Source organism: Puma concolor, chromosome A1, assembly GCF_028749965.1.
Source record: "Puma concolor isolate L17-30 chromosome A1, mPumCon1.1.hap2, whole genome shotgun sequence".
Lineage (NCBI taxonomy): Eukaryota > Metazoa > Chordata > Mammalia > Carnivora > Felidae > Puma > Puma concolor.
This window is the reverse complement of record NC_141667.1, coordinates 224,867,016-224,877,098: the sequence shown is the minus strand read 5'-3', so window position 1 is coordinate 224,877,098 and position 10,083 is coordinate 224,867,016. Positions and strand designations below refer to the sequence as shown.

The following is a 10,083-nucleotide window of genomic DNA, read 5'->3' as shown; positions in this document are numbered from 1 at the left end:
GTGTGATTTGTTCACCACAATGAACTGTTGATATAGATTACCTATTCTTACGTTTCAGATGATGAGATTTCATTCAATTCAATCTATACACTGTAGTGAGTGATCTTTTAAAACCTGAATCTGATCATGTTGCCATCCTGCTTAAAGTAATCCAATGACTGCCAACTGTTAGTATGGCAAAGACTAAAATTTTAAGTGCCCCCAAAGTTCCTGCTAGTCTGCCCCTCTCTCCCTTTCCTGTCTCACTCACATGCTAATCCCCTCACTCGGCAAATAGCCCCACTGACCTTCTATGAACCCCACTAAAGCTGTGTCCTCTGTGCCACAGGGCCTTTGCATATGTTGCCACATGCACACTTATCTGGTTAATACTTGCTTCTTCCTCTAGACTAGGCGTTGGCTAACCACAGCCTGCTAGCCAAATTTGGTCTGTCGCCTATTTTTGTAAATAAAGTGTTACTGGAGCACAGCCACATCCATTTGTTTCTGTGTTGGCTGTGGCCACTTTTGTACCACACCTGCATAGTTGAGTATTTGCTATAGACACCATGCAGCCTGCAAAGCCTGAAATATTTTCTATCTATCCCTTTACAGAAAATGTTTGATGACCCCTGAACTATACGATAACTTGCTTAAGGGGTGTGACTAGTTCTTTATTTTTTTGCCATGGCACCTGCAGCATTAGAACAGCCCAGGCACGTAGCTGATGCCCAACAGATACATGTAGAATGAATGAATAACTAATTTGTCAACAATAACAGCTCACAAATGGCAACCCTGTTTCTCGAATTCAGGTCCCCAGGCTCCTGTTTCGGGAGTGCTCCTTTCATCATACCACTTACGGTCAAGGACAGTGTAGGTCTTCCTCCACTACAGAAAGAGCCAATCTTCTACTTTAATGATGTTCATCTTTTTTTTTTTTTAATGTTTTATTTATTTTTGAGAGAGAGAGAGAGAGAGAGAGAGAGACAGAGTGTGAGCAGGGGAGGGCAGAGAGAGAGGGAGACACACAATCGGAAGCAGGCTCCAGGCTCTGAGCCATCAGCACAGAGCCCGACGCGGGGCTCGAACTCACGGACCGCGAGATCGTGACCTGAGCCGAAATCGGACACTCAACCGACTGAGCCACCCAGGCACCCCGATATTCATCTTTCTTATATCAATATTCCAAACAATATTTTGTTTCCCAGGTGTGAAAACAAAGCGATAAAGAACAAACTCGGATCTTTCCCAGGTCATCCTGTCTTTTCCGGTCTTTCTTCCCCAGCTATCTAGCTATTGTCTTCTCCCAGATTGTGGGGTACTTTTGCCAACTACTCGATACTCTTAATTGCCTCCTCTACAAACTCAAATTACAGTAATAGCCAAAAACTGTCACACACAGTTTGTAATTATAAGAATTAATATGGAATATTAGAACTTTGGGAAAGGAGGCCAGGGACCAGAAACTCAGATTAAAACAGATACGTGTGCACAGAGTTCGTGTGTCTGCTGTAGAATACTTTTCTCTGCATTGTGCCCGTACATCCTTGGTTATGGCTTGATGTGGAAATCATGCCAGAGGCACAGTGGGTAAGAAAGCAGGCCCTGGGCTCGCACCGCCTGGGTATGAAGAAGTCTTGGCTCTCCTACAAACTGATCATGTGACACTGGGTAATTCATTTACCAACCCCCCCCCCCCCCCCCCGCCTTCATGTTCTGTTTTGTTTTAATCTGTAAAATGGGTTTGATAATGGTCTCTATCAGAGTTGTCTGCATGAGAAGTATATGAAATGTTCCGTGTAAAATACTCATTATGTTATCAAATAATTACCATTGGATTAATACCATTAATAAATGGTGACTGTTATTACCGTCGATGACAGCTGAGCTGCATTTCTCAGAAGTCAGTTCTCTTTCTGAAATGAGGATGTTGGGCTAACCTTCACAGTACTCTTTCATCCTTGCTTCCAGCAAATGTATGCTTGAGTAGGGATTGATTAGGTGAATCAAAGCACTCCCCACCTCTCGCTTGCCTAAGGCTTCTCCAACTTGCTGCAAATTTGAAAACTGGGGGTCCGCCCCCGGGTTCCCGGCTCTGGCTCTGTGAATCCGTGCATTCCACTCTGTTTCTTCCTGGCCTCTGCTTAATCACTGCGTCATCGTCACTTTGGGACTAACCTCTCATGGAAAAGAGCAACAGGAAAACTTCCTGTTTCCATCATTTCTTGCGACTCGGTCACGGACTCTCCTTGCCTGGCACAGGGAGCCCCTTGCCCTTCGAATCGGACGACCCTCCACAGTCATGCTGCAAAATGGAAAGTACGACTTCAGGTCATTTCTAAATACCGCCCTTACTATTCGCCAAATAGCACTTAACGCCAGCGCTGCCCATCACGCAGGCGCAACGCTCAAAACAACAGGAGGAATAATTGTTCCCTGGTGGCGGCTGGCGGGAGCCCGCAGCGTGCTTGCGACACATACATCCCTGTGGAAGATGACTAAGCAACTGTTTTTCGTCTTCCTGCAAAACGTTGTAAGTATCTCAGCCTAGAAAGCAAGACTGATTTCACCAAGCAAGGAACAAGCAGGCCTCCGGGGATGAATGAAACACGGAATCCTTTTCTAGGTTTCCTCCTCTCTTGTCTCAAGTATAAACCGTCGTGGGCCCCGTTACTGGAATTTTCTCCCCTCCATCGTGGGGGAGTGGTGAAGGTGGGGGAATGAAGCGGGTCAGGAATTGCTGGAATGTACTCCCAATGGGCATTTTCCCGTGTGTTTCTACATTTTCATTCTGTCAAGTACCGAACTAGGGCAAAGTCCTGAATGAGGACAGTTGTTTGGTTTTTGTTTGTTTACTTGTTTGTTTGTTTTCAGACAGCTATATGTTTAGAAGCCCTAATTCCATTCCAGCTCCTGAAATGCAAGATGTCCCTAAATATGTATATTTCATTTTCCTTGACTGTTCATCGTAGAGCACAAACGCTATCTTGAAACAACTCCTTCTAGCCGTAGACCTGTCTCCTTCCCCAAACTTCAGGTTTCAGGAATGCTCTCCCACCACTGGTCACCCACCATCGTTTCTTGCTAAGATGCACAAACACATTCCAGGACATTTCCTACTCCCTTAGGAAAATGTTCCCTTTTCTTTAAACGATGAAGTGCTCTGATTTCATTAACTTTTCACCAGTATATATCATCCATTCTATTTTATTCATTCTCATGTATACAATTCTTGAATTTCCACATCTCTAAATAACGAAGGAAGTCTGCAGATCCGTATGGATATTTATGTAGCGAGAACTCCCCAAATTGCCAATCTGGCCTAGACTTCTCTCCAGAATAATAAGTATTTTCAACTATCAGCTGATGAAATATCTCTACCCAAATATACTCCCCCCACCAAAGAAATATTCTACCCATTAGAAAGCATTCTATTAAATATTTTTGTTATAGAAATTTTGATGATGCATGTGGAATAATATATACAATGTGTGTATGTATATAATGTGTGCGTGTATTTATTGAATAAAAGGGGCAATAAATATACTACCCAACCTCAGAACTAGAACATAACCAACACCATTAAAGCTATTTGAGTATTCTTCCTAAGCTTCATCCCCTTTCTATATACATATATAGATATCAATATATATCAACATGTATATTGATTCTTGATAGTTACATGAGTGGTAAATATAATTCTCCCCATTGTGGCTTATCTTTTCACCTTTTTAATGATGCCTATGATATCAAATATAGGAAGCTTCAATATATTTAGTGCTTGGTACACCTTATTTAAAAATCCTTCCCTTTCTATGGTCTTAAGGATATGCTCTTATGTTTTATTATTTTTTACATTTTTAATGTTTATTTATTTGAGAGAGAGACAGAGCGTGAGCAGGGGAGAACAGAGAGAGAGAAAGACACACACAGAATCCAAAGCAGGCTCCAGGCTCTGAGCTGTCAGCACAGAGCCCAACGCGGGGCTCGAACCCACAGACTGTGAGATCACGACCTGAGCCAAAGTCGGATGCTCAACCGACTGAGCCACCCAGGTGCTCCTCCTATATTTTCTTTGAAAGCTTTAAGAGTTATTTGTTCTTTTTGACTTTAAGTCTTTAATCTACCTAGAGTTGCTTTTTGGGCATGGCATAGTGTAGGGATCCATTTTAATTTTCTTTCACAGAAATAACCAGTTATCACAGCACCTGATAAACAAATAGTCAAATATCTAACTGATCTTCCATGCCAGTTATAAATTAGTTCCCTACGAGTGGGTTTTCATGGTTTCCTTATTATATTCCACTATCATTTTGATTATCTCCAATGAATTATTCATTGTCTTAGATTCTAAGGCCCAATAAGTCTTGGTGTTTGGTAGAGCAGGTTCTTCATGGTCTTGAGAAGAGTATGTATTATTTGTAACCATGATGATTGTGGATCCTCCATTTAAATAGTTTCTCTTTAATGATTGTCATATAGTTAAAAAAAATTCTCCGTACTCATTAGAGTTTGCATTAGGATTCACTCTTGATGTACATTCTGCGAGTTTGCAAAAATGTATACTATCAGGAGGATGTCATCCATCACTATAGTATCATACAGACTACTTTCACTGCCCTAAAAAATCCTCTTCCCTCCACCTCTGCATCCTTCCCTGCCCCCCCACCCCCCGCAAACTCTAGCCACCACTGACCTTTCCACTCTGTCCATGGTTTTCTTTTCCTTTTCCAGAATGTCACTTAGGTAGAATCATAGGGAAGCTTTTTCAGATTGGCTTTTCACTTAGTATTATACATTAAAAGTTCCACTGTGTCTTTTAATAGCCTGATAACCTCCTTTTTTCAGTGCTGAGTAGTATTCCATTGCTTGGCGTTTCCCTTTGTTTGAATGGCATTTTTTGCTGTCCCTCATATTTGAAAATGCAACTGACTTTTGAATATATATTTTTAAATCTCACTAAGCTTTATATCTTCTTTTCCAATTATGTTTTATTTCTTTTTTGTACCTTAGCACATTAGAGTGTGTAGTACAATGCTGAATTGCGTTTTACTTGACCAGTCTCTGATTTTAAAGGGATTTTTATAAAATTCCAGTTATGAATAATGTGTGCTTTATTTTTATAGATTTCCTTACCTGATAAAGCTTCCTTCTTTTCCTGGTTTGCTAAGTGTATGTTTTTTAACCATTATTGTGATTGAGTTTCATTAACCATTTTTTATAGACTGAGAAAATGGTTTCTCTCCATTTGTTAGTGATGACTGAACATTTAATTTTATCTTTGCTTTACTGCTAATAAATCTATCCCTTACCCCTGGCGCAAATCCAACTTGATTATGGTGTATCATTTCTTAGGAATAAATTTGTGCTAATATTTTACATTTCACTATTTTCTTGAGTAAAGTTGACTTGCATTTTTTTCTTTAAAAAAATTTTTTTAATGTTTACTTATGACAGAGAGACAGAGACAGAGCATGAGCAGGGGAGGGGCAGAGAGAGGGAGACAGAGAATCCGAAGCAGGCTTCAAGCTCCGAGCTGTCAGCAGAGAGCCCGACGCAGGGCTCGAACTCGCAGACCACCAGACCATGACCTGAGCCGAAGTCGGACGCTCAACTGACTGAGCCACCCAGGCACCCCTGACTTGCATTTTTTCTTTCTCATACTACGCTTGTCTGAGTTTTAGTATTAAATTGGTCTGTAAGAGTGAGTTGAGGAACGTTTCCTCATATTCTCTTGGAAGAGTCTATGCAGTAGAATGAGGCTAAAAAGCCTTCTGAGCCTCCCGCCTCCTTTCCATTTCCAAGTGTTGTGAAACCAACATACAGTATGACATCTCACCATGTGCTGGTTTCTTCCACTTTTCTGTGCCTTGTTCTTGGTGTTTTATCTTCCTCCACTTTCCCTCTGTATCGATTAGGAGTTAAAAACACCAATGGCGGGGCGCTTGGGTGGCTCAGTCGGTTAAGCGTCCGACTTTGACTCGGGTCATGATCTCGCGGTCTGTGAGTTCGAGCCCCGCGTAGGGCTCTGGGCTGATGGCTCAGAGCCTGGAGCCTGCTGTGGATTCTGTGTCTCCCTCTCTCTGCCCCTCCCCCGTTCATGCTCTCTGTCTCAAAAATAAATGTTAAAAAAAAAATAATAAATAAAAACACCAATGGCTTTTAACTCATACTATAAAACTTTTACCAGATATAAATTAAATTAGAAATGTAAATATTTACTTAGTATCAAAATGCCCCTCCTGAATACAAGGACCTGGGAATACTTTAATTTTGATCTTCTTTCGCAACTGACTTGCCAGTGTTGCCCAATATTTTATCTCTTAACTGACCCAAATGGGACATTTGTTTACTAGTCTTGTGTCATCTTTAGGAACAACAAAGGCGCATTAAATTTGATTTGAAGTCTTTTTAAGTCAATAAATTTTACTTTAAGGAATTTCACATGTGATTCCTCCTACTACCAATCGCCTTAGTTCCTCCAAGGTCTGTCGTAATCTTCAAGGTAGCCCTTTGTATTATTTTATTTATTATTTTTTGAGAGAGAGGGACAGGGAGTGAGTACGAGCAGAGGGGATGCCGAGAAAGAGGAAGAGGAGCCCAAGCAGGCTCCACACTCACCACAGACCCTGACCCAGGGCTCAATCTCATGATTCCGAGATCATGACCTGGGCCGAAACCAAGAGTCAGATGCTTAACCAACTGTGCCACCCAGGCGCCCCCAGGTAGCCCTTTTTAAAAACAACTTTGGCTCAACCCACAGTTGTCATGGTCAGTCAGTCCATAATTCTTTCAGTTGGACTTCTTTGATCTCCACTTGAATATGGACATATGTCACAAAGTCCCCACCAGTAATCTTTGGAATCCAATTTCTTCAAGCAATTGGCTGTAGGGCCCTAGAAGTTAAATTCTAGAAAGTTCATTGATTTTTATTTTTTCAAGTGATGTAAAAGATATTATTCCTTAATTGTTTCTAATATTGAAAAGTCTTGTTCCATCCACTTTGAACTCATGAGCCTACAAGAAATGGTACAGGTCTCACCGTCACCCCTGCAATACACTTGTGATGGGAGCGTAACCTGTGCCTCAATGTAGCCACACTAACAATCTGTGGACACCGCAAACAACAATGCCCGTTCTCATCTAGGATGAGGCTTGGAGGGAATAAAGTCTTGACTAGATTCACCAAGTCAAGTGGTAAGGCTTAAAATTGTTAACCGATTATATGAATTTACAGTGTTTGCAAATCCCACAGAGACTGTGGGGCTTTATGGAAAGAGAATGAAGAGGTACATTTCCCTACGTTCAAGGGCACATTAATCCCTTTCCATAATGCAGATCTTCATCATCTTCGTTTTTAGATTTCTGTAAAAACCATCCAGTGTTCTACCTCTAATCCAACCTGCGTGCTGCAGCCTAAGTGATTTTTTGCAAAGTGCTTTCTATTTCAAACTGCTGACCTCTAACAAAGGCCCAAGCCCTTAGCATGGTTTACAATCAGGCCCCTTGCTTTTTCGAGTCTCCCAAACTACAAACTTCATTCAAACTCCATCCAGTTACAGGATGATATTGTTGTCCTAGTCTGTCACACTGGGCCTCCATGAGGGATGTTATTTCTTACTCATCCTAAGACTTTTTAGGTCACTAAGAAGGCTTTCTGGACTCCCTCAGGCAGAAAGGTACTCACCTTCTCTCCTAAATAGTTTTTTGAAATTTTATTTATTTTGAGAGAGAGAGTCAGAGAAGGAGCACGAGTGGGGGAAGGGCAGAGAAGAGAGAGAGAAAATCTCAAGCAGGCGCAGAGCCTGACACGGGGCTCAAACTCACGAACTGTGAGATCTTGGTCTGAGCTGAACTCAAGAGTCAATGCCTAACCCACTGAGCCACCCCGGCGCCCCTCTCCTATGTATTTTTTTTTTTTTTCAAATTTTTTTTTTTAACGTTTATTTATTTTTGAGACAGAGACAGAGCATGAACGGGGGAGGGTCAGAGAGAGGGAGACACAGAATCGGAAGCAGGCTCCAGGCTCTGAGCCATCAGCCCAGAGCCCGACGCGGGGCTCGAACTCATGGGCTGTGAGATCGTGACCTGAGCCGAAGTCGGACGCTCAACCGACTGAGCCACCCAGGCGCCCCTCTCCTATGTATTTTTTTTTTTTTCTTCAAATTTTTTTTTTTTAACGTTTATTTATTTTTGAGACAGAGACAGAGCATGAACGGGGGAGGGTCAGAGAGAGGGAGACACAGAATCGGAAGCAGGCTCCAGGCTCTGAGCCATCAGCCCAGAGCCCGACGCGGGGCTCGAACTCGCAGACCGTGAGATCGTGACCTGAGCCGAAGTCGGACGCTCAACCGACTGAGCCACCCCGGCGCCCCTCTCCTATGTATTTTCAAAGCACTTGGTAGTACAAGTACCCTCGTATTGGTATTAAATGCGTGGTTCAAATTTACCGTTTACTCGCTGTTGGACTTACATCTTGTCTTATTTATCTGGTTAATTAAGTTGCTAGTACTTCCTTCAGAGGGTTATGAGATACATAAACCCAGACCCCAGTCATTATTACAAGTGCTCCAGAAATGTTCTCTCCATTTTTATATAAACTTGAAGTGCCTGATACGTGAAAGATGAACAGGACATAGCTCCTTTGCTGTGAGAATAGGGGCTCGTTGGATGGTAAACTAAACCTGGCAGCAGGAAGCACTATAGAGCGATTACTCATTCAGTAAATTTTTTTGGGTGGTCAACATATAAAAAAAATATAATCTTTAAAAATTTTTATAAGTGTAAACTTAGAACAAATGACAACTTCCAGCAACTGGCTTCGGAGTAACTATGCAGTTACTTCTTTGTTTGCAGATAATTTAAGGCATCAATAGCTTGTTTCTAGTGTTGGTTATAATAGAACTTTCACGTAAGATACCATTTAAAGGAATGAGCAATCAGTAGTCTATGCGGAGTTTCAACTGAATTTGGATAAAATTATGCTCTATGTATTAGCATATATGAACAATTAAAAGGCCTGTCAAAGCACTTAATAAAACACTTATAAAATATTTGTCATATCCATAAAGTTTATTTTAAAAAATTGTTAAAAACTAACCATACAGGAATATTTATTAATATACTTAAAAAGTTTGTTCCCCGTGTTGAAGGAAAATACATTAGCAACATCTTCCAGACACCATCTTTATAAAAGTAAAACTTCTAGATGCTGAAATGTACTACAGTAGATTCTATAGTTTACACTTTTAAGATTGAAAATCATTCTCCCTACTACCCCCCACCCCCGCCCCCCCGAATGTGGCAGTTCTTCCCGTTAATGAATGACATTCACTCACATTCGATGCTACCACAGACCCTTAGAGCACACACTTCATGTTTACTAACAGAGCAAGTCTTCTCTATTGGTTGTCACATCAGACTTTTGGAGAAGCGTTGGACTTGAAGTACAAATAGAAATACTATGTCCCGTGATTGTAAACATTCACCAAGAGCTTCCGGAGTACAATGAGTAATAGAGGTGGCCCTATGGTCAGTCAAATGTCCCTCACTCGCTCGGATACTGCTGAGATTAAGAAATAAGTGTCGAAGGCCAATCATCACAAGCCTTACTTGCGTTTCTGTAAGAAAGTAGTTCTGGATACATTTTTAGTCGAAAACACCTGAAAGTCATTCTAAAGACTATATTAAGCACCATTTTCACTTACCTGAAATATATTAAGTTAAATTCAGCAGTAAATGTTTGCGCATAAATGTCAGAAGTTAGAAATAACGGTGGGTTTCAAGTTCCCTTCTGTGGCTACATAGGGAGTACTGCGTTCCAGCGATGCTAACGGGAACCACTCATGCATTCCAAGGGCAGTAATGCCCCCAGGGCCAAATGCAACCCATGAGTCTGAGGCACAACTATTACTTCTGTCAGTGGATGCTATACAAGCAGATTTAAGGCTGTATTCGGCTATAAAGAGTTCAACCTCCTCTTTAGTATTCTTCCCACACAGATCACATACATGACTCAAAATTTCATAGGGTGGGAGATGAAAAGTCCCCGAACACCTTTTTAATACTATTCTCCGTACAGTTCGTCATCAGCATATTTAC

The 10,083-nt window shown here is 41.5% G+C and overlaps 1 non-coding gene across 1 annotated transcript; it reads right to left on the bottom strand.

The window, feature by feature from the left end:
- Positions 1 to 7,006: 7,006 nt before the first annotated feature.
- On the bottom strand, positions 7,007 to 7,138 carry LOC112861887 (small nucleolar RNA SNORA1). The gene has a single exon (XR_003223762.1). It is a non-coding gene; the product is annotated as a small nucleolar RNA SNORA1 (small nucleolar RNA).
- Positions 7,139 to 10,083: the final 2,945 nt, after the last annotated feature.